The sequence below is a fragment of the Anolis carolinensis genome, chromosome 2, assembly GCF_035594765.1.
Source record: "Anolis carolinensis isolate JA03-04 chromosome 2, rAnoCar3.1.pri, whole genome shotgun sequence".
NCBI classification, from domain to species: domain Eukaryota; kingdom Metazoa; phylum Chordata; class Lepidosauria; order Squamata; family Dactyloidae; genus Anolis; species Anolis carolinensis.
In genome coordinates, this window is record NC_085842.1 from 69,423,122 (window position 1) to 69,448,673 (window position 25,552).

Here is a 25,552-nt window from a genome sequence, read left to right on the forward strand (position 1 = left end):
GGCCAGAATCCCATTGGCTTTTTTAGCAGCCGCATCACATTGTTGGCTCATGTTTAACTTGTTGTCCACAAGGACTCCAAGGTCTTTTTCGCACACATTGCTGTCAAGCCAGGCGTCCCGCATTCTGTATCTTTGATTTCCATTTTTTCTGCCGAAGTGAAGTATCTTGCATTTGTCCCTGTTGAACTTCATTTTGTTAGTTTCGGCCCATCTCTCTAGTCTGTCAAGATCATTTTGAATTCTGCTCCTGTCTTCTGGAGTGTTAGCTATCCCTCCCAGTTTTGTGTCGTCTGCAAACTTGATGATCGTGCCTTCTAACCCTTCGTCTAATTCGTTAATAAAGATGTTGAACAGAACTGGGCCCAGGACGGAGCCCTGCGGCACTCCACTTGTCACTTCTTTCCATGATGAAGACGACGCATTGGTGAGCACCCTTTGGGTTCGTTCGCTTAGCCAATTACAGATCCACCTAACCGTAGTTTTGTCTAGCCCACATTTTACTAGTTTATTTGCCAGAAGGTTGTGGGGGACTTTGTCGAAGGCCTTACTGAAATCCAGGTACGCTACATCCACAGCATTCCCTGTATCGACCCAACTCGTAACTCTATCGAAAAAAGAGATCAGATTAGTCTGGCATGACTTGTTTTTGGTAAATCCGTGTTGACTATTAGCAATGACTGCATTTGTTTCTAAGTGTTCGCAGACCACTTCCTTAATGATCTTTTCCAGAATTTTGCCTGGTATTGATGTGAGGCTGACCGGACGGTAATTGTTTGCGTCGTTCTTTTTTCCCTTCTTGAAGATAGGGACCACATTCGCCCTCCTCCAATCTGCTGGGACTTCTCCCGTTCTCCAAGAACTCTCGAAGATAATTGCCAGTGGTTCTGAAATAACTTCCGCTAGTTCCTTCAGTACTCTTGGATGTAGCTGATCTGGCCCTGGGGACTTGAATTCGTTTAGAGTGGCCAGGTGTTCCTGGACAACTTGTTTCCCTATTTGGGGTTGGATTTCCCCCAATCCTTCGTCCATTCCATGTTGCTGAGGTTGAAGATGGCTTTCTTTTTGTGAGAAGACCGAGGCAAAGAAGGCATTAAGTAGTTCTCCCTTTTCCCTGTCCCCTGTCGCCATCACCCCATCTTCTCCTTGCAATGGCCCTATCGCCTCCTTTTTCTTCCTTTTTCTACCAACGTAAGCAAAAAAGCCTTTTTTGTTGTTTTTTATATCCCTGGCAAGCCTGAGCTCATTTTGCGCTTTAGCCTTGCGAACCTTTTCCCTACAGGTGTTGGCTATACATTTGAATTCTTCTTTGGTGATTTCTCCCCTTTTCCACTTCTTGTGCATGTCACTTTTGAGCTTTAGCTCAGTTAGAAGTTCTTTGGACATCCATTCTGGCTTCTTTGCACTTGTCTTATTTTTCTTCTTTGTTGGCACTGTTTGCATTTGCGCCTTGAGTATTTCACTTTTGAAAAACTCCCATCCATCCTTAACTCCCTTGTTTTTTAATATCGGTGTCCATGGAATGCCGCTCAGTAATTCCTTCATTTTTTGGAAGTCAGCTCTCTTAAAGTCCAGAATGCGTGTTTGACTTGTCTTAGTTTCAGCATTCCTTTGTATTGCAAACTGCAGGAGCACATGGTCACTTGCCCCTAAGGATCCAACCACTTCAACTGTATTGATCAGGTCTTCCACATTTGTTAAGATTAGATCAAGAGTTGCTGATCCCCTTGTTGCCTCTTCTACTTTCTAATTCCATGGTGATGGGATTATATGCCCCTGTGAAGCAAGAGACTAGGCTGATGGCAGCACTTCTGCTGGTGGTGTCTCCCACAACTAAATGTGCCAAAAAGCCATGTGGCAGCATCACTAGTGTGTGAATAGACAGGTGAAACAAGATATATTTGAGATATATTTGAGATAATCAGTTTCAGTTGGACACTTTACTGTTTCAGTTGGACACTTTACTGCATATTTTTACAAACACTTCTTCCGCCTAACTCAGACATAAGCACTATTGATCATGACGGATTTAGATCTGTATGTATACCTTTTATTTGTCTTTTTATATTATTCCACGTTGAAAAATAAACATTTTCCATGGGATCTCACAATAGTATTATAAAGCAATTATGTTAGAAGAATCATTAAAATATGATAATGCATCAAAATAGAGATAATGACACAAAATCTATTTGAAAAGGCATATCACCCTATGTTCATATTGTCCTTTACAAACTTACTAGCTGTGCCCTGCCACGCGTTGCTGTGGCCCATTGGAATTGCACTGAATAGCTTCGCTGTTTTAAAGTCTGGCCACTTTTTATATAGGGACCTCTTTCGTTGGGCTGGTTGAATGGGACAGAGTGGCGTGATGGTTTCCAAACCTGAGGGTGTTCCTTGTAGGGGAAATGTTGGTTGGGCAGGTTGAAGAGCAGTGAATCGTCTCAGTACAGCAGGTATGAATGTTGGTATTAGTTAACTTGATTAGTATTTAATGGGCTTGCCGCTCCCAAGTCTGGGTGTATCCTGGCTGAGGGATTCCTTTGTTGGGAGGTGTCAGGTGGGCTTGATGTTTTCCTGTCTGGAATTCCCTTGTGTTCTGAGTGTTATTGTAGAGATTATATTGTACCTGAGGGTGTTCCATGTAGGGGAAATGTTGGTTGGGCAGGTTGAAGAGCAGTGAATAGTCTCTGGCTGAGGGAATCCTTTGTTGGGAGGTGTCAGGTGGGCTTGATGTTTTCCTGTCTGGAGCTGTGCCCAGCCACACGTTGCTGTGGTTAATGGGAATAATTTGTTGACCAAGTGGAATAGCAGTGAATAGCCTTGCAGCCTTAAAGTCTGGGTGTTTTCTCCTTACGCGAATCCTTGTTTGGTGAGCTGGAATGCAATGGAATAGGTTTGCTGCTTGGAAGGCTGGGTACTTGCGTTGTAGAGAAATGGTTTTTTAGCCAATTTGAATTTCACTGAATAGCCTCGCTGTTTCAAAGACTGACGGCTTTTTACATAGGGGCATCCTTTCTTGGGCAGGTTGAATGAGACGGAGTAGCCTCATGGATTGAAACCCTGAGGGTTTACTATCTAGGGGAAATCTTGCTTGGTCAGGTTGAACAGCACTGAATAGCCTTGCTGTTTGCAAGCCTGGTTGCTTCCTGCCTGGGGGAATCCTTTGTTGGGAGGTGTTAGCTGCCCCTGGTTGTTTCCTTTCTGGAATTCCCATTTTCAGAGTGTTCCTCTTTATTTAATGTCCTGATTTTATTTTTATCATATTTTTATCATATTTTGTCATATTTTATCATTGCTTGTATTTTAATTTTGCTGTAAGCCGCCCCGAGTCCCCTTCAGGAGAGATGGAGGCAGGATATAAATAAACTTATTATTAATAATAATATAATTATAATAATAATTTATTCTTATACCCCGCCCCATCTCCCCGAAGGGACTCGGGGCAGCTTACATGGGGCCAAACCCAGTCATCAACAGTATCAAACAAGCAATAAAACAAATCAAACAGAATAAAACAAGTTAAAAACACATACAATACATAGTGATAAAATCATGGATAAAATCTGTAAGAAACAGGGCCAAAGTGCTAGTTATTTCACTTTCCTCAAGGAGGAGTGGTAATCCAAAGTGTCATAGTCATCAAAAGTGCTAGGAGGAGTGTACATATGGAACTAATTAATGGAAGGCGACAGGTCAATCTCACTAGATCAGTTGTCAATTATTATTATTATTATTATTATTATTACTATTATTATTATTATTTTAAAGATTATATTGTTCTGTATTATTACACCACAGTAATTTTAGATATTATATTTGTTGCCTGAGACCACAGCCAGGCGCCCCCTCTTTCTAATCCCTGGAAGAGAGAGAGGCCCAGGCAGCTGAGGCTGGGAAGGTAGGGCCCTCCTCTGAAGAGGGAAAAAGAGGAGGGAGGGGGTGCAAGGAGCCCTCGGCCAGCCTCAGGGACCTCTAGAGCCCCTTCCTTCCTTCCTTCCTTCCTTCCTCTGCCAAAGAAAGGGAGGGGCCCCAAGTCTCCCTCCTTGCTACCTCCAGGCCTTTGCCACCTGAGCCTGCCTGGCCGAGGCTCCACTCGCTTTGCTCAGGTGAGAAGCACAAGGGAGAAGTAGGACCCTCCACACACACACAAGGAGGAGGCAGAAGGAAGGATTAACAGGGTGGGAAGCGGCGCTGAAGAAACGGCCCCTGTTTACCCAGGCAAAAGATGGCCAGGCTGGCGGGAAGCGCAAGGAGAGCGTATTTGAGCAAGCGTAGATGGTGCGTTGTGGGTTTGTGTGATTTTCTGTCCATGTGGAGGTGCGTGACGTGATCTTTCATTGTTTCAACCTTAAGGCGTGGATGTTGTATTGTGTCGTTAAATTGCTAGGTTGGGGGGGTGTTTAGTTTTGTTGTTTTGCTCGGTGCCGGGATTCCATTACCATTATATATAGATAGATAATTTCCTGATGTCAATAAAATACAGCTAAGAAGTTTTGAATTTTGTCAGAGAGAAAAGACCAAAAGTCAAACACTGTAGCAAATAAACACAATCTTTTATTTACTGTAGATTTTTCTGTAAAGAGACATCATCCTGCAGTGCTAACAGAAGGTAATATTTTATCTAGGGCACTGAAAGTACGGATTCAAAAGCAAAGACATTTTCTGGAAAACTGTTTTGAAGATACAACTAATTAAATTGATTGAGGTTGTAGGGAACAGTGAATCTCAAGTTTCTGGTTCACATTTATCCCCAGACAAGAATGTGGCATTATGTACTCAATTTTTTATAAAATCATAGAGTTGGAAGAGACCTCAAGGGCTAGTCCAATTCCCAGCTTGAAGCTTGCAAAGTCCTTGCTTTCCCATCCCTTGTTCTTGTTCTTATTCTCTCAAAAAATATACAGAGTCAGCAATGTGTTCCCTATGCCACAATGACAACTACTGATACAAGGTGGTTTCTGGTTCTGATTTGGATGCCAAGCTCAAACCATAATTTACCTATTTAAATATAACAGAAAACTATAATTTGCTGAAAACAGGAAGCTAGGGAAGGAGTATAATGTGTCAGGTGATAAAAGAAGAGTTGGGAGCATGTGAGGCATGGCTGGTTGTGTCATGCAAGCTATCATATTCTCTCCTTTCAGCTTAATCTGCCTTTAATGTGTTGTCAGTGACCCAATTTGGCACTGAAAAGTTGGCAGGAATAGTGCAAAACTTAACTGGCTTCTCTGAAGTCTTTAATTCTATATTTGCAATGTCTTGGCAATCTACTGTAATCAATGAATTAGTTCCCTTAGTCATAATAAGCTTAAACTAATACAATTTGAAGCTGTTACTATGATTCCTTTAGGTTCAGAGCCAAATGCTCCGTCAACAGACTTGGATCTCTGCCATAATGAATCCTCTAGAGTCTGAGCAAGGTTTGAAAAATACACAGAAATTCCTAATGTCTATCTGGATTACGAAGAGACTTCTTGTTAACAGGGAGCCCTTGGTGGCGAGGTGGGTTAAACTGCTCAGATGCAGAACATGCTGACCGAAAGGCTGGCAGTTTGAATCCAGGGACCAGATGAGCTCCTACTGTTAGCCCCAGCTTCTACCAACCTAGCAGTTCAAAAACATGCAAATGTGAGTAGATCAATAGGTACCACTCAGGCGGGAAGGTAATGGTGCTCCATGCAGTCATGCCAGCCACATGACCTCTTCGGCTTAGAAATGGAGATGAGCACCAACCCCAGAGTCGGACATGACTAGACTTAATGACAGGGGTGAACATTTACCTTTACCTTTACCTTCTTGTTAAAAACATATATACTTTCCTGTTGTAGATTGACTTAAGTGGGAAGTATTCCCTACTCTATCCTCATAGTCACCCTCTGAAGTAATGTATGACAGGCCAAAATCATCTAGGAAGTTCCATACCTGACTAATCATTTCAGTGATTGCAATCAAACACATTGAACATTACACCAGACCGTCTTTTTGCCTCTATGGGAAACCTGACATAATTAGTGATTTGTAGCATGGTGGGTGAAGGTGAAATGCTGACTTGTAACCTTTTGACTCATTTTCTATTGTGAGTAAGAAAATACATTACCTACCCTGTGAAAGAACACAGATATGTGTAATTCATTTTCAATTAATTGCCCTGTATAACAATGCTTGAGTCCTTTATGAAACCTGAAATTAGGCTAAAGACATTTTATTTTCCAATGATTTTCTATATTTTACCTTATGAGAATGACCTGGGAAATGACCTATTAATTATACAAGGTCATATCTCCTGGCCAACTTTTACCGAACACTACACACCATTGTTCCAGCGCAGAACACTTGACATGTACAACATGAGTCTTGAAGATAGCAGGTGTTGGTTTGCTCCCTTAACTCTTAAGAATTTCTACAGATTAAGCAATTCCAGCAAAAGAGAGCAAAAAAAACAACAGCCCAGAATGATGTTCACTTTAATTAGATGCACACATTATGTATTGTGTAATGCAGATATTTTGTATGATAATATTCAATGACATACACATTTAAAAAATTGTTTTTTATTTTTGTTTCCTACTTCTGTTGCATTGCGGTACAATCGATGGCATTCAGATGCCAAACTTGTTACAGTGTTCCCTCCCTACTTCGCAGTTCACTTTTCACAGATTCACTGTTTTGTGGTTTTTCAATAAACTCTAAAAGACTATTATAAATCATTAAAAATTACAATTTACAGCCTAAGGAAGGGAAGAAGGAGAAGCCAAAGGGAGAGAAAAGGAGCCCAAGTGGCAACGGAAGGAGAAGGAGGTGATTTATCAACACACGATTGGTTGATAAAGACTAAAATAATGTATGAATATTAAAATAAATATAGCATCCCTACTTCGCGGATTTTCACTTATTGTAGGTGGTCCTGGAACCTAACCCCCGTGATAAGTGAGGAAACACTGTATATTGCTCCACATATTTCATGGAGCCAAAGGAACAGACAAGGATTTTTTCTAACCCTGCTATTTCTGTGAAAGGTTAAAGACTTTTCTCTAAAAGAGGTGTAGACAATTTCAAAGAGCCTGAGGGATACTTTTTTTTCTCCTGGGATAAACCATGTGCAGCACCACTACCTCAAATGTGTAGAATGCATAAAAGTAGGCCAATCAAACTAATCTGAAAGAGCTGGACATTCATTTTAGGTTCTGTTTGTCATAGAATCATAGAGTTGGAAGAGACCACAAGGGCCATTCAGTCCAAGCCTCTGCAATGCAGGAATGTACAATCAAAGTGCTCCTGACAAATGGCCAGCCGACCTTTAGCTCTATTTCTGTGCAGGTCAGTTTTGTTTATACACACCATTTATCAAAAACTATCAAGGGGCCCTGAAGGACCTCAAAATGGGCTGGGAAGAGGGAATGCCTGCAAATACCATCTTCTATTCTGCCCTTCTGGAATTAGGCCTCTGCAGTGGAGTTTGCTTGTTTTTGTGTAGCTGACTTTTGAGAATGAGATTACTTTGTGGTAACTGGGCAAGAAGAGCAAGTTGATGACATGGGTTCAGTCAGACTCACACACAAATATCCCTCTTTCTGGTATTCAGAATAATAGATTAAAAAAAAAAATCTTCCCCCATGTCCCAGTACCAGTCTAATACAGGACTGGCTATTTGTGTGTGTTTTTTTTAAATAAAATCATGTCTAGCTTGACCACAATATAGGACAGTTCATGTGATTTAAAAGAAAAAATGGCATTTGGTAATTTCATTTCTGAACCTACAGTCTTAACTATAGCCAGTATCTTTCCATCTAAAGAAATATTACTTAAACACGCTGATTTCACTGGGTCAGCATAAAGCCCATTTGCTGAATCTTTGGAACAGATAGTTTGGTGGGTGTGATTCCTAATCATGACTGAAGATAATTGTGATGCTTTCTGTGATGTTCCCATAAAGAAGTGAAACTGTTGCAATCACTGAGGTTGTCAGCCTCTCCCCTACATGAAAATCAATTAGAGAAGGAAAAGAAAGATACAAGAGGGAATCAACAGCTACTTGGTAATCCTGAAAGTCTTCACATTCGCAGACAGAATCATAAAATACATGAACAAAATGCTGCCTTTCTCTATTAAACAAATAGTCCACTCAGCAATAGGACTCGAAAGTGAAGTCAATGTTTCATCACTCACAGGAAAAAGTGGAAGTAATAAGGCAACAATGCTGAGGCATTCACTCTCAGTTTCACAATGCCAAGAAATATTAGGCAAGGCTTTAAACGAAGGTGGACAAAGACAGATCACAACTCCCACCACTCCCCACCATTGGCTATGCCAGCTAGAGCTGATGGGAGTTATAGTTCAAGAGCATTTGAAAGGTTTGCACTTTATCCACCCCAGTTGAAAAACATTATTAATATGACTGCATTATATAAATTTTACTTAAGCCTAGCCTCTATCAGATTTATTAATTCATAATATACTAGTACATTGAGATGAAATTTAAATCTATGGCATGTTCAGACATTGGAGTGTTGTGTAGTTTCCAGAATGTATGGCCATGTTCTAGCAGCATTATAGCAGGAGAAAATGCTACTATAAAATAGCCATACAGCCAGGAAATCACATAACACTCCAGTGGGTTGCTGTGAGTTTTCTGCGCTGTACAGCCATGATCCAGAAGCATTCTCTCCTGACGTTTTTCCCAAATCTATGGCAGGCATCCTCAGAGGTTGTGAGGTCACTCTAGTGATTCTGCCCATTAAAGCCTTCGACAATACATGTTCAGACATTCCTCCTGCACAGAAATGGAGCTAAAGCACAAATATGGGATGGGTTGCTCACATAACTCCCACTGTAAATATGGTCTATCCTCATTACTTAAATGCTCTTATGATAATACTGGTTCCCTATAAGGTGGCTGAAGAAAGAGAGAAGGGCTACACACATTATAACCAGAAGGGGTAGATATGTTTTACCCTTTCAGTTAATGACTTTCAATCTGAGTGTATTCTGAATTCTAATTGCTGAATGAAAACATGATTCTTGCTTTCTCTATTAAATACAGTCACTTGCATGGTGTCAGAAATGTGGGAACTTTATTCATTAAATCCACTGAGCTAGTGTCAGTCTAATCTAACTGGTAGCAAATCTCCAGGAACTCATGTGAAAGTCCTTTATATCTTCTGCAATGCAAGATTGTTTTAACTAGACATTTGACGGACTGAACGTGTGATCCTCTTTTATGCAAAGCATACATTCTACCATTCAGCTACAATCCATCATCTTCTCTATCTATATTGTTCATGTATGGTATAATGTTGCTGGCTAGAAACTGCTAAATTCCATGAAAATATGCTTGCTCTGTTTCCCCCCAATTATTGTGTAATTTCCCAAATAAGCATGCAAAAGAATTATCTATGTTCACAAAGAAAACTGTGGTGTGATATTCTTCACAGAGGCAGTCCAGCATCTCAAATCCCATTCTATTGCATACAATTAGGTGCATTTAACACAGTATAGTAGGAATTGATGCAAGAACAGTCCATAACAAGGAAAATAGTGTTCAATGACTGGATTTTATTCATTGGGTTGCCCAAATACACCCAATAGTGTGTATTGTTCAAGTAGACAGTGTAAATGTGTTTGAACATTTAGACTTGTATCCCATTTATCCCCATAGTTTCTCATTCAGAGAAGAAAATTGCCATTCTGATTTCCCTGCATTCCAATCTCCTTTTTTGGATAAAAATATTGGTGCTTCAATTATGGCATTTACAGTAAGTCCTATTTCTGAACTTAGGAGGTAAAGAAGCAGTGGTTTTCCTACAAGCCCAGATCTGTATCATTTGAACACATAATGTGATTTTCCCCACCGTAGTGCAACAGTAAAGAGGGGAGATCAGTTTCTTGGCCTTCAGAGTGGAGAGAGAAGTGTCCTGGCACCATACACCAATAAAAAGAGAAAAGAGGATGAAGCTTGGATGGCTACTTAAGGCATGGCCTCCTATTCTATGGCCATCAACTCATCCTCTCATCTCATTTTACAGTGCAAGTCTTCTGGTCGCTTCTGGGCCAGGTAGGATTTTTTTCCCCCTCATGAGGTGGGCTTTTTGTCTACTCTACACTATCATGGAGGATTTGGCAATTGGCATAGAGTGATGTCATAAATAGACCTTCCTATAATAATAATTTTATTTTTCTATCCTGCCTCCATCTCCACATAGGGACTCGGGGCGGCTAACATGGGGCCAAGCCCAAAACAAATAAAATTCAGTAAAATACAGATAAAAACAGCATTAATAATCAAATAAAACACATTAGATCAAATGATACAGACCAATAACAATACAATAATTGTAAAAACCAATTTTAAAACGTAAGATAATGACATAGAAGGACCACTATTTAAGAAAAGTGAAGTAAAATGAGAGGGCAGTCTAGGCAAAAGTGCAGCAATGTATATTATAGTGCCATATGGAGCATAGAAGAACAAAGGGCTCAAACATTCTCAGGAGAATTGGAGTCAGGTAGGACTTCAAGTTATTTCCAGGGGAGAGTAAAGTAAAGTGTGAGATATAGTGAAATCGTTTAAATAAATATTTGATCATGGGGACTCGATTACTCAAAAGCACGCAGGAAGAGCCAAGTTTTTAACTGCTTTTTAAAAAGATGATAGGGCGGGTGCAGGTGTTATGTAGAGATATGAGTTGGTGAGCATCTTCTGTCACATGTTTGGTGAAGGATGGGAATTTTGAACTGCTCCTGTGAATCAGACATGAGACTTTAGGGCTTACACCAGGGGTTTCTCAAGTCTCTCCTGACACACACAAAAAAACCTGGGTCCCCAAATTAAGGCTAATGGGCCAGTCATTTATCTGGTCTCTACCCCAAACTTTACACTTTAGGGCCACCCTAAGTTTGAAATGGCTTGCAAGCATACAACAACAACAATCCTAATTAACTTGACTGTTTCATCAGTCAAAAGCAGGTCCACACTTTCCATTAAATACTAGTAAGTTTATGTTGGTTAAAATTGTTTTTCATTTAAAATATTGTATTGTTCTTTCATATATATTTTGCACTACAAATAAGATATGTGCAGTGTGCATAGGAATTCATTTATGTTTTTTTAAAAAAACTATAATCCAGCCCCGCAATAATCTGAGGGACCATGAACTGGCCCTCTGCTTAAAAGGTTTGAGGACCCCTGGTTTACACTCTCTGGCCAGCCTTCTAGTTTGTAGTTAACCTGGGAGCCACCCTGAGTTTCAGGGACCCCTTTTGGGGACTACAGTCTTTCATCTGGGGAGGCCAGGATGGAATGTGGCCTGATTTGGGGGAGACCAACTGCTCCAGCCACTCCTACACCAGAATGCTCCCCCTTTAGTTTTGCTTTTCATTCAAACAACAACAATTTAATAGGTAACAACATTAAAAGTTGCCCATTTTAAATCCCAAATCTTGTGTCTAGTCTCATTGTTCCTGTGGTAGGAGAGCAATACACCTCTGTAGTAAACACCACTGTCAAATTGTGACCTGGAAGCAAGCCCAAGCTCATATAGGAATTATCAACAGCTGTTCCACATTTTCCTCAATTTATCTCCAGGAGTTAATCGACTTTCATGATAATGTCAAGACTAGGAAACTGAAGCAACTCTTCATTAATTTACACAGCTGGAGTGAAACACTGCAGCAATTTCTTACACATGCTAAACTCTGTCAACCTGCTCAATTTAAAAGCCTTTACATCAGTGGGCAACAATGAACTAACATGAAGATTAGAGACCTGGAGTGCTACCTTGTAGTACGATGGAAAGGAATGGAGGTAAGCAAAAGGTTAATTATTGATAATTCAAGATGCACTGCTTTTCACAGTGCACTTTCATGGCTGTCTGCTCCCATTATTCCCAGTTCACAGAATTTCATGCTCTCCCCCTTTACCAAAAAAGGGCATATAATAACCTTGTAGAGACCTAATGACAACCACAAAAATGAATGAGTACATTAATGTATAAATATTACAGATCCATTGATGTATATAGTATTTTACCAATTTTCACAATATATTTAAATAATGGACACCTTCACTATTTTACTCATGTTTTGGGATCATTTTGCAACGGCTTATTTACATTCCTTCTCAGGTTCAGCGATGGGTGTCTAGATAGATGGCCTTTCACCATTCACATATTTTTTATTTAAAAAATCTATTTTAGAGCACTTGTTTTAGACCCTATTCTTATGCCTTTTAACCACTTGACAAAATTCTAGGTCTCTGATATTATACTCGCACACTTTTATTTCTCTTTTCTTGCTATTAGGTACTTGGTTTAATGTTTTGAGATATTGTCTTACTGTTTTAATTGTTTCTAATGATTACCCTGAGAGCAGTATTACTGAAGTGTGGGGTATACGCTATATATTTTTAATCAAGAACTCAATATATTCTCTGTCTACAGTATAAGCAATTTACAATCTATCTCATCAATGTAGGAAAAATAGATGATAATAAATGGAGAGGCAAGAGTGGGCTTGGCTGGCATTCTTTGAGAACTATCAGGGCCCAGCATGGCTCACTGTCACAAATACGTCCCTGGATCTCCTATTCCAGAGGAGTCTCTTTCTAAACATTTAGCAGTGCCCTAAAGAGAATGGTGCAGTGTCATTTGAGAGAGCGGCTTAACCTGTGATTTAATCTAGGACAACTTTTAAAAAGTAACTTGCTACTTTTCCCTTCTCTGAAGTAATTAAACCATGATTTTACTTCTTTATTTTGGGTGGGTGGGTAGAATGGGACAGCAGAAAGGACAGCACAAATCATGTGGAATTCCTCCTCCAATATTTAGTGAAACCACAGCTCAGAAACTAAGTTTTTAAAGTGAAGAAAGAGTGTGACTGGACCAAGGACGCTGAATAGATTTCAATGGCAAAGTGAGGATTTGAACTCTGGTCTTCAGAATCCTAGTCCAACATCCAAACCACTATACCTTACAAGCTAATGAGGTTCAGATTTACATTTTGCTCATTGCCCCGGAATAACCCTATGTCAGATACCTCTGAGCAGTATGAGAAATCTTACATGGCAGCTTCCCAGAGTCTACCTTTGCACCTAGCGAAGACAGGGTGGTTAATGACATAGAAGGTACCTACCAGATTTGCTAAAAACCTTATTGATCAGGGAGCCATTTTCTGATGGCAATGATGTACTACTGATATGAATATCTATTGGTTGCAGAGTGGAAACTAAACAATTAAGACAAATAGTTTCTTTTTCAAAAAAAATAGTGGTAAGAGAAGGCACCACCTATATCAGTGGTTCGCAACCTGTGGATCCCCAGATGTTTTGGCCTTCAACTCCCAGAAATCCTAACAGCTGGTAAACTGGCTGGAATTTCTGGGATTTGTAGGCCAAAACACCTGGGGACCCACAGGTTGAGAATCACTAATCTATATTATTACAGATAAAATATTGAGGACAAGAAGGGAAAAGGGATTGGCCATAGAAACCTAATGGGTCACCTTAGGCAGTATTTCACCCTCACAGGAAGACAACAGCAAAACTTCTTTGAATAAATCTTGCCAAGAAAGCCCATGATAGGGCTGCCTTAGAGTCTGACTCCCACTTCACAGGCACAGGCTCTCCAAATTGCCCCCCTCTCTTATTCTACTGTTTGTTGGACTCAGAGCAGAAAGACTGTGTGTTGGCAACAGTAATGCAGTCAAAGGAAAAGAGTATGTTAGATCAATCATTTCTGTAAAGGCAAAATTTTGCTGTTCAAAAAGAATTCAGAGCCGGGAGAAAAGACTGCTTAGGAGCTAAAAAGAATATTTAACTTAAGCAGAAACAGGGCCACTGACCTGTGAGCTTTTTAAAAATTCTGTTCAGAACTTCTCATGACTGTAATGTTTACTACAATCATCATTCTCTCTCTTTTTAAAAATGAAGGCAGTTCATTCCCACTCTTACAGTGACTTTATTTTACTACTGGCACCGTTCTTCCTCTTGTCAAGGACAAAGAGCATTGACCTCACTTTGCATTTTATCACATTCTGGAACATTTCTGCCATCAAAATATTCACATCGGTTTTATAAGAAGTGTCTGTACTTGACAAACATGGGCCCTGAAGTTATTAATAGAAACCATAAGTTAAGGCAGATCAATGCATGTGTTGACAGCTAGCCATCAAGCCACCCTATTGTGCTCTGAAGAAGCTGGCGGCTTTTTGCACTCTTTGTGGGGCGAGGCCCTAACTGGATGCTATATGTCATACATTTTCTTCATTTTCTCCGCATTTTTTCTAAAGAAAAGCAACTATAGGTAGCTACAAGGAGGAATGGAAGCGTGGAGAACTGCATTACCCTGTCTCCTCTGGATTTCTTCCCACTGAAAACAGAGGCAATGAAAAAGGAACTGGGTTGAGGCAACGGTTTGGAGCAGAGAAACAAGGAAGTGTTAGCAGCCTTGTCACTAAAACCACATTTAAAAATGTTAAAACTCTGGAAAGAAATACCATTCAACTACCTTAAAACTTCAATAATTGGCCCTGCCTATTTTGATGTGTATTAAATTGAAATACGTTGTCAGCCAGGCTTCTTTTTTCTCAATATTTTTAAGTATCACTTCAGTTACTGAAGAAAAAACAATGCAGGAGGTGAAGATGAGGGAAAAATCATGCAGATCCCTCCCCAGTCCTTTCCCTTTGTTATTCTAAAACAGAACAACACAGCTATCTCTTTCAAAAATTTAGCTTCTCACTATTCATTTTCTACTGTAACAATATGCAGACATATTAAATTTGCAGTTATTTATCTGTTTATTTGTGGTATTTGGGGCTTTTGTCTGCTTGTTTTATTCCATTGCCTCTCAATCTAGGAGATGTAAAATGAGCATTGCTGCAGTTGTTAGATGCATTTCTTGCCCTTCTCCAGATTCTACAATTAAAGCCAATTGAAACCATCAATAGCTCCATTAGAAAAATATGGATCCAGTGTCAACTTTCTTGTTAATTTTTGGGAAAAGAAATGCAGAGAAAATCTGGAAGGCACAGGCCAGCAAAATATATACAATGCTAATAGAGGCTGATGGATGTACAATACAGGATTTGAAAAGTATGTGGGGAACGGAGATACAAATCACGGAACAAGAGATGAAAAATGATGTAGAGACAATAGGGATGAAAAGGAATACAAAAGTACGAGAAATGAGGAGGAAAATATTGCACAAATGTTATTGTACACTCTGCCAATTAGGTATAAAAAGGGGAGTAGTCAGTGCTGGCATAGATGTCATCAGAAAGGGCGGTTTATGCACATGATGTGGGAATGTGAATATGTACAGTATTTTTGGCATACTATACAAAATGAGTCAAATCAAATACTAGGAAATGAGTGGGTATAACAAAGGAAATAATGGTATTAGGGAAAAGAGAGGAAACGGGAAATAAAAGGGAAATAAAAGAAGCAATAATTTAATGCACACAAGCAGTAATAGTATTAGGGTGGAAAGATAAATCAAAATGGACAGTAAATAAATTGTACCAATATATGGTGGAGCAAATGGAATTTGAAATTATGAATGTGAAATTAAATGTTTTAAAAAGCAATGAAGATAGAATGAGAGAAATGGAAGAAAGATGGACAAGGGTAAAGAACTATATCATGAGTCAATCCGGAGATCAAGCCATAAGAAATAAGATGCAAATGTTATATAGTATATAAGATGGGAATGTATAAGATAGAGATATAAAAATTGTCTCAAAAAGAAATGAATATGTAAAAGAAAAAAATCCTCGTGTTGGTGGTGGGAATTGTAAATGTTTTGTATGTGTACGGTATGTATTATTTGTGTTTTAAAAAATAAAAATTCATATATATATATAAAAAGAGAAAATCTGGAAGCCATATAGTAATGTCCATTTTCTGTTCTATTGTTCTGGCAAGCATGGACAAGTATTTCCCAAAGTATTCTGCTTGTATTCTGCATTATATTCTCCCAGCATTAACACAATGTAATGCATTTGGGATAATTTGCACAGAAACGCATATGACTTACCAGCGTTTTGTCTGTGTGTGTTGAGGGATACCATTCCCTGCACAAAAAAACCCATTTTTTGTTGTTATTGAGAAAAAGCATGTGCATTTCTACACATAATTACCCAGAACATTTTGCAAAGCACAAATACAAGAAGAATCTGTGTAGACCTCTGCTGTATTATTCATTCTTATATTGTTTCTTACATATAGGAAAACTTTCTCGTTTCAGGGAAAGCCATAAAAACGAATATTCTTTCCAATCCCATCATGTGAACTGAGTCATTCTTTCATATTCTCACTAGCAAATTAACATTTGTCTATAGAAGCCACATTAAAGGTACTGTGTGCTACATTTTCAAATTAATTATAAATACCCCTTATAAATATCTATACACATTCCATGCTGTGAACATGAATGGGTTGCTGTTTGTTACTTAGTATACTAAGTACTAGGCTTATGGAATCCAAGTAAACCTTGATCCGTTTTGATGTCCCGGATTTCGATTGAGCCCCCAATCCATTTTTCGATCCCAGAAGCTGAAATACTCGTTTTCAATCCAGCCCATTGGCAGCAATGGGGGGGAGCTTCCCAGGTTTAAGACAAGGGCTTAAGAAACCCCCTTCCTGTGATCTTTTACCTTTTCTCTTTAGAGGAGAGCCAGGTTTAAGGTAAGGGCTTAAGAAACCTCCTTCCCCACTATCATTTCCCTTCTAGCAGCTACCTCCCTCCCCACACTCCATGTGTAACCAAAAGCAGCCGGGTTTCAACAGCCGCTCTTCTGTTGCAACCAAAAAAAAATTGGTGGAAGAGTCCATGCCATTATGGGCATCCGAACCAACTGAAAACTTTTTGAAAATGGATACATGCAGACGCCTACTAAGCACATGCACATACATGTACAGAGAGAGAAGTGCCACCACATTTTCCCCACTGTGCACTTTTAGTTTAAAATAAAGGAGATGAAGCTTGAAACCTAATTAAAGTGATGCCTGTTACACAAAGCAAAATAACTAAAGCTCATTATTCAGGTTGTAGTTCCTTTCAGTTTTCTAGAGAATGCTGATGAATAATCTTCTTCCCATGCTTCTACCAAATATCACATGCCTACCATATCAGATGATATTATAATAAATCAAAATAAGAACTGAATGAACACATCTTCCTCCCTTTTCTCAGAGGTATAATAAATGGTCAGTTCAGATTATTTATCCCCAAAAAGCAATCACTTAGGAGACTGCAAGATTTTAAGTCAGTAATGTAACTCTATCCCATTTTTCCACAAATGTGAATCTGATTATTACTTCTGAAAATCCTAATAGCCTAAATCATTATGGCACAAATCATCTGGATAGCCCCATCGTAGTCAATTCTACCAAAAAAAAGAGGAATTCATGTGCATACATACAAGCTATAACTTTCTTGTGTGTACATGTGCACATTGTTTTTTAGATTAATTAGAAATATCATCATAGTCACATTTTATAAATTACTCTTTTCCTTCTGTTATTCAGTGACCTGCACAAATCAGGCAGGACTCCACATTTTTAAAGGGCGGGGAGTTACTTCTGCATAACTAACATTTGGGAAAGCTGAATTTGTTCTCCTATATGTAGTCAATAGAACACGCACATTCTGCTCAACTCAGCCTTATGCACGTTTACTCAGAGGTTGTGAACATATTGAGGCTCATTTCCAAGTAAGTATGCATCAGCTTACAGTCTTTTAGTTCCTCACAGGGAGAGTTCAGATCCAGAAAAACCCTGCAGCTTAATAAGTGTATGCAGGAGGAACAGCATCAAAACATGACATTCTTAAACAGCTGCCTGCCCTTCTAAGCCCTCTGCCAAAATGTGCTATGGGTTCTTTTTAATGATTTTCTTTTATGGCTTCAAGCAATTAGGCAGATCCCACATTAACTTCTCTTGTGGATCCCAATGAAGCAACATTCTGTTAGTAGAACAAACTGAATGCTATTGATAAGAATATCCATTTTGCACCTGCCAAGAATTGTTATGAGATGATGCACCACTTGCCAAAGACTTTAACTTATTTACAACGGTTGTGATACTTTTTGCTGAAACAGAATATGTACAAAACCATATGCGTATTTTAATAATTCAAATAACTATAATTTTAAAATACTATTAAAATACACATCTATGTACAAACAAACATACACACACACACATACAGAGAGACAGAAGAAGGAAAAAAGTCTTGACAATATATTATTAAATGACAAATCATTCTATATTCTACATATTCCTCAACAGATCCAATGGAATTATTAAAGTTTACAGAGGGGGATTTCCTGCTACCTGGTCTGCCCTACACCCAGTTTATCCTCTTGAGGAACGTATGTGGAGTGCCAGAGAGCCCTACTAAATGAATTGGGATGGAACTTATGGTAATACTGCAGAAGGATAGAATTCCCCAAATTTCAGTGGATACAATTTCTGATTAAAGATCATTCTCCTCCCCTGCGTTTTCCAGGATGATCCTCTTGAAAGACATGAGCACAGGATTCCTTCACTAAAAATCCTTAAACTTATTAAATCCATCAGATTTATTATAAATCTTGTTTCTGTACATCCTAGGAACAGTGCCAAATATCTTGAAAAGTTTGTGTTATTCTTGTTATTATTATACAAGATTGTTATACAATTTACAAATCAGTTTTTTTTCTTGAAGTTTATTCTTGTTTAAGAACACAAAGTACCATTTCGTAAATAGTATTACATTTTCTACTTGGAATTATGGAATAAACATAATGCTGTACTTGCAGCTTCCTTTCATTTTTCCACTTTAAAAAGTCTTCCTTTGAAGACTTGAGGATATCTTGGATCGTTCAGTATTAGCTCTCTGCATCCAGGCACCTCAGGAACAAAGAAATGACAGAGTAATAGATGGCTTGGGTTTAACTAAGTAAGTGATGGTACAGATGAGGCCTGATAAGCTTAACATTTCATCTTCATGCTGCCACTGTGGGTTGCAAGAAGATTAGAACTGTCTTACTGTGAGGAGGGCAAGCTCCACAAATTCACTCATACATGGCAGTTCTATAATGAGGTGATACTTCATTCCTTAAACTACTGAACTAGAACTGCACAAACAGATGTGTGCCTCTGGCATTTCTGTCTATGCTCTGCAAGCTTTGCAGTTTCCACATGCTACAAACCAAATGTCCAGTTGACACAATTATTATTCAGTCCCAGCAGCTGCCAAATAATTAAGTCCAAAGTATGATTCCCAAGAATTATATTTCCAGTGGGTTGTCCTAAATATTGTCCAGCCAGTCAAAATAAGATTTCCATGAATAGGAGGACTGGATCTACACTGCCATATAACTGTATTATATGATCAGTGTAAACCCATATAATAAAGTTCAAACAGCATTATATGGGTCTATGTTGACCATATAATGCAGTTCAAAATATAAATCCTGCCCAGGAAAAAAGCAGGTTTTAGTTCAGGGATTTTTCAAAAGACCTTTTTCTTGAATTGCATTGTATTGATTTTACTGTAAGCCACTTTGGGTCTCATTTTTGGAGAGAAAAAGCAGGGCATCGTCATCATCATCATCCCCTTCTCCCAGCCTGACTCATACTTTTCCAGTCTATTTACAAGGCTATCCTGAGCTTCTTGGGCACAATGAGAAATCCATGAGGTTGAAAAAAGTAAATATAATTTATCCTCTCCTAGAGCAAAGAACATTTTGTAAAGGCAAGCCATCATTTTATGTGCAAAATCTGAAATTATAGCTAATATGAAATCAGAAACTTCACAGTACACGTTTAGCATTACACTGTTGGATTCTCATTTAAGGAAGTCATCCCGTACACATCTGCAGTAGAGAAAACTCCATTCCTCACAAATACAATTTATTTAATTCCATTATCTGAGTAAATTCTGAATAATCTGTTTCTGAGGGAATATGGACAGGATAGTTCAACAAGTATGGTAATTAATATCTATGTGATAGCAGAAGTCAATGCTAACACTTATTTCACTGTATTTTTGCATCTGATGTGTAGTAAAATTCTTTTTTGTGATATAGCTTAAAGATTTTTAAAATATTCCTACCTCCAAGTGAAAGAAAGGCTGCCCTCCTTAAATGTAAAACTCATCTCTAAACACATTAAAAAAATAAGTGGCACAAAAGTCAGGGACATACATTAATATCCCAATACTATTAAAACAAAAGTATCGCATGCCAATCTTATGCATGTTTCTGTTGAAGTTACAATGTAATATTATATGTGTCCTTGCAAAAGTAAGCTCCAGTCTTGGTTCACTCACTTGTTCCAATAATAACGTCATTTTAGACACTTGCATATTTATGACATTTACAACAGTCAAACTTCAACATAGAGAGAAACAAAACCATATATTTTAGGTTAATGAAATATTAAAATGAAATCTCAACTAAAGGAGCCAAATTATGATCCACATATGTATAGATTTACATGACATTTGTCTGGGTTTTTAGTCTTTGTAAAAAAAAATCATGCAAATAAATAAATAAGCAAATCCATTTGAGACATATGTGTCGCAAACTTTTTAAAAAGATGTTTGAGTAACATAGTTATTAAATTGAGGATAATTGGGGAATGTATTTATTAATTAAACATTTACAAGACAACTTTCTAATTTCATTGTGCAATAGACAAAGGAACAAAATCCATCCACATATAGCCTACAAATTAATAAATAGCATCCATTAAATACATTTGCCACTTTGTCAATTTTTAATAGCCCGGACTGATTTCTAGCTTTAGTGGTAGACAATAGGAAGGATCTAATTTGCATTTAAATGAATTAATCTATGCAAAAGAGCAGTGGCCTTTTAAAAAAGAGATGGCCTCCCTCCAACTAGATGACCAGTGAATTAAAATCAATTTCTCTCTAAAACCTACCTTAAAAAAGTGTTCACTATACGAAATAAAGTGCAGTAATTTTCACTGGATTAAGATATGTACGCGTACGTCTCAGAACACACATAATAACAGTTAGGGAAACGATGCAAATTACGAGCCTGTAATTTCACTGAATGAGCCCAGAGACTGACGATCACAACCACTCAAGCTTCTGAACTTTATATTGTAAATTAAACCACTCAATGGAATTGCAGATCAACAACTCACAGTTATCTTTTATTGAAGTTGCTGCTGTCTTCCTTTCATGGCAAGTAGTATGGACTTGCTTTCACATTACTTATGGATCATTACATGCATAAATCCACAATTTCCTCTTGCTGATCAGAGAGAAATCCATCAACTGCAGTGGAGGGAAAGGGGCTCTTCCTTTTTGGTTTCAAAGATATCTAAGGCATAATCTATCAAAGCATACTTCATTTTTGCAACAACAACTTATTTGTGGCATAATGCTCCCTGAAATTTCAATAGCAGTCTACCTTGCTTATCTGAGAACAAACTGTAGGAATCTAGCATTGAATTTAACAGATTGATGGCAGAAAGCTGGGCATTGCTCAGTGGTAGAACACAAGCTAAGCATGTAGATTCAATTATTGCACCCCATTCACCACCCAATTATAGCAGCAAAATTCCACTTTAACTGCTATGGCTGCATCCTATGGAATCTTGGGAATCTGGTTGAGAGTTCTAAATGTCTCTTCCTAAACTGCCAATCCCAGGATTCCATATTATGGAACTATGGCACCTAAAATGGAATAATAGTGCTATAACTGTGTAGTGTGAATGGCCCCCAGATATCTCAGGGTAGGGAGAGTCACTGAAGACTCACTGCCTGTGGATCAAGATGGGATAACACAAAGATGCATGGTTCCCTGACAATATCACAGGCAGGTTTTCTGGCAGGGCAAAATCTACTGGGAAATAAGGCACAATATCACTGGGAAACAAGGTACATGCCTAGTTTGCTAACATAATTGTGTTCCTAGTAGGTCTTTGGGCACATCTACACTGATGCTTTTCCTGGAGCCAAAATGGAGTGTCAAATTCCAAACAGGCCTCAGGATGGTTTGTCTGCCACCCCCCCCCCCCTTCCCCAACACACACACACACACATACACTGAGGATGGAGGGAGGAGTTTTGACTGTCCAGTAACACCGGACCAGATAACCACCCTTACTGTCCATTTCCTGTTTTTGTTACAGCCACATTCAGTAGGCAACCCATGGCTAGTGTCCGTGAGGCAGAAGAGGAACTCAGTGTAGTCTCAGACAGTCCAGCTCAAAGCAGATATTGTGGATTATCTGCCTTGATATTCTGGGTTATATGGCTCTGTGGAAGGGCCCTCTGTTTCTCCTTCACCATACTCCCATTACTACAAACAAACAAAAAACCTCCTTCCAGCTACAGAGGATTAAAAAGGAGACCCAGGGCCCATCCACACAGTACCTTTATCTCAGGAGCTCCTGGTTCAAAGTGGTGGGTGGCCAAATGATGTCCCCTGAAAACACAGAAGGAATTGCTACAAAGAGCCTAAAACATGAGATTTTCAGCTGCAGGAATATCCCGATTCTGGCCAGAAAATGCAGATATTCAAATCTCTGTATGTCCCTACACTCGGAAAATATGGAATATTTTATGTTGGTTTGTTCCCAGGTTATATATGTTGGTTCCTGATTGCTTGTATCCTAAAAATATGGCAAAAGTTGACTACAGGGTGAAAACGTTATCCTGGCAATAGAAACTTTGTCCTCCACACGTTTAATGAAGTTTGTGACACACAAACAAAGGTTTTGCCATGTAACCCACTTTTCCCATGTTTTTATGATAAAAGCAATGGGGAACAGACATGTATAACCCAGGAACATTACCCCGTTGTTCCCAGGCACAAGTACATGACCAAACCCATCTGAACAGATGGCCATGCAGCCTCTGAATGATGATAATGATGACGACGACGACTAAGTTCTCTTCTTGGCTTGAAAATGTCAGTTTCTGTTTAATAGTGGTCCTACTCCACAAACTTTGTGTGCCACAAACTTCATGTGAAGGATGAAGTTTCTCTTGCCAGGACAAAGTTTTCACCCTCTAGTCAACTTTTACCATTTTCTCAGGATAAAAGCAATGAGGAACAGATATGTATGACTCAAGAACAAAATCCGTACAAATGATGTGCATATTTGCATCTGCTTCAAAATCCCATAACAAAGCAGCAAGTCTGGACATCGCAGACAGAAATCCTGGAAACAACAGGTGCGGACCTGCTCTCAGGTCCTAGGTTTTTTGACCCTCATAGAAACCCACAATTTGGTGCTGTCTGGAAGCACCTTCAGGCTGGATCTACACTGCCCTAAATCCCAGGATCTGTCCCCAGATTATCTGTTTATATAGGGCAGTGTAGATCCAGCCTCATACAATCCAGTTCAAAGCAAATAACCTAAGATAAGATCTTGGGATATAGGGCAGTGTAGATCCAGCCCCAGTCATAGTCTTATCCATAACTATAGTTGAACATGGTTGAATGTTCTATCTGTTGAGTACTCCATATTCCTCACCTGCCTTGGGTGCATGAGCTTGAAAAACAAGGTCTCTAAAGTGCTTTTGAAGCTACAATAGAGTCTCACTTATCCAACACTCACTTATCAAACGTTCTGGATTATCCAACGCATTTTTGTAGTCAATGTTTTCAATATATCGTGATATTTTGGTGCTAAATTAATAAATACAGTAATTACTACATACCATTACTGCGCATTGAACTACTTTTTCTGCCAAATTTGTTGTCTAACATGATGTTTTGGTGTTTCATTTGTAAAATCATAACCTAATTTGATGTTTAATAGGCTTTTCCTTAATGCCTCCTTATTATCCAACATATTCGCTTATCCAACATTCTACCGGCCCGTTTATGTTGGATAAGTGAGACTCTACTGTACTTGCTGTATGGCTGCTTTCACAAAGTGATCTTCATAAAATCTAGTACATCTCAAGCACTTACAGAAGAATAAGGTTGCGATCATAATACAATATATTTTATTTAGTCATGGGGCAGAAATAACTAGCCTACTCAGCTTGCAGCATCTCATTTGTAAGGATAATATAAAAGGTCAAACAATCAATTACTTATCTTCCCTCTATTAATGTCTAACAATGTACATTATGGGTTCCATTCTCTCAAGGAGTTTTGTTTCAGTTCTTTTTTTAAACAAACAAAAACAAATATAAGTCACTGTAACAAAAACTGAATTATTTGACCATTTAAAATTAAATAGATCAGATGTTTGTTTCCTAATTAGAAAGCTCTTGCTTTTTAAGAAGACAAGATAAGTTTAGAAGCATCTAGCATTCCCATTGTTTGGACATTAAATCTATTTCCAATATTTATTATTATTTTTCTTTAAGGTGTGCCATTACAATTTGTTCTGCATGCACCCACACATTTCACTTAATTATGATCTCCTCCATATGAGAAGCTAGATATGGTATTTATCAAAGTATAGCTTTGGTTTCCTTCAATAAAATACCTAAAATCACAATGGGCTAGTGGGAGCACTATATTAAAACTCTTAGTAAAAGGTCTCCATCAGATGTAAAAGGAAACCTCTAAGATTGCAAATCACATGGTATACTGGCAACAAAGCCAAGCTGATTGTGTTAATTAAGATGCAGACAGATCAATAGAGCATCTTCTGTATCAAGAAGACTCAGCAAATAAATAGTATTGCATAATCCATGAGGACATTGTGAAATAATGCCCCTGCTGCTTTCATTTACTGAAGAACTCAAATAAATGGTCTGCAGATTACAGTCTACATACTGTAATAAATAAAATTTGCAGCAATTTATCAAAACCAGATACCTATTGAAAATAAGGCAACATTTTTGCTGAAGTTCTATATACTCTTGTAGTTGTTGTATGCCTTAAAGTTGAGTGTCCATGGTGAAGCAGGGACTTGAACCCAGGTCTCCAGAGACTTAGGGCCCTTCTAAATAAGCCCAAATCATGAAAGGAACTGGGATTTAAAAGTCTGAATCCTTTCATGATTTAGGCCACAAATAGAGCCCAAACCCCTCATTTTCTCTGGGGAAGGGGGTGGCTACATGCCCTCCTGGGTTTAACAAAGGCCTGGAGTTTGGAGAAGAGAGATGTTTGGACACCTTAAGTTAATCCACAGTGCATTACAGGTTTTCAGCCAGTGTGGAAGGCCCTCGGCTGGATCTAAACTGCCCTATATCCCAGGATCTAATCCCAAATCATCTACTTTGAAGTGGAGTATATGTCTACACTGCCAGATAATCTGGATAAAAAGATAATCTGGGATCAGATCCTGAGATATAGGGCAGTGTAGATCCTTAGGCTGGATCTACACTGCCATAAAATCCATATTATCAAAACAGATAATTCACATTATCTACTTTGTATTGGATTATATAGCAGTGTAGATCCAGCCTAAGGATCTGGATTTTCTGCATTGATCTGGATTAGTGTAGATCCAGCCACATGTAGATTTTACACAGCTGTGTAAAAAAGGCCTTAGAAGGATTAGGCCATGTACATAAAATAGATTTCAGAGATTTAAAGTCTTTATGATAGAGCCATCTGTGTCAGT

General features: G+C 38.7%; 1 protein-coding gene and 1 long non-coding RNA gene across 4 annotated transcripts in view; one reads left to right on the forward strand and one right to left on the reverse strand.

Moving 5' to 3' along the window:
- cacna2d3 (calcium voltage-gated channel auxiliary subunit alpha2delta 3) overlaps positions 1 to 25,552 on the reverse strand; it is a 713,907-nt gene that overhangs the window by 567,893 nt on the left and 120,462 nt on the right. The gene's annotated exons all lie outside the window — the stretch shown is intronic.
- Positions 11,656 to 14,560, forward strand: LOC134296048 (uncharacterized). The gene is made up of 2 exons (XR_010002614.1): positions 11,656 to 11,800; positions 14,281 to 14,560. It is a non-coding gene; the product is annotated as an uncharacterized LOC134296048 (long non-coding RNA).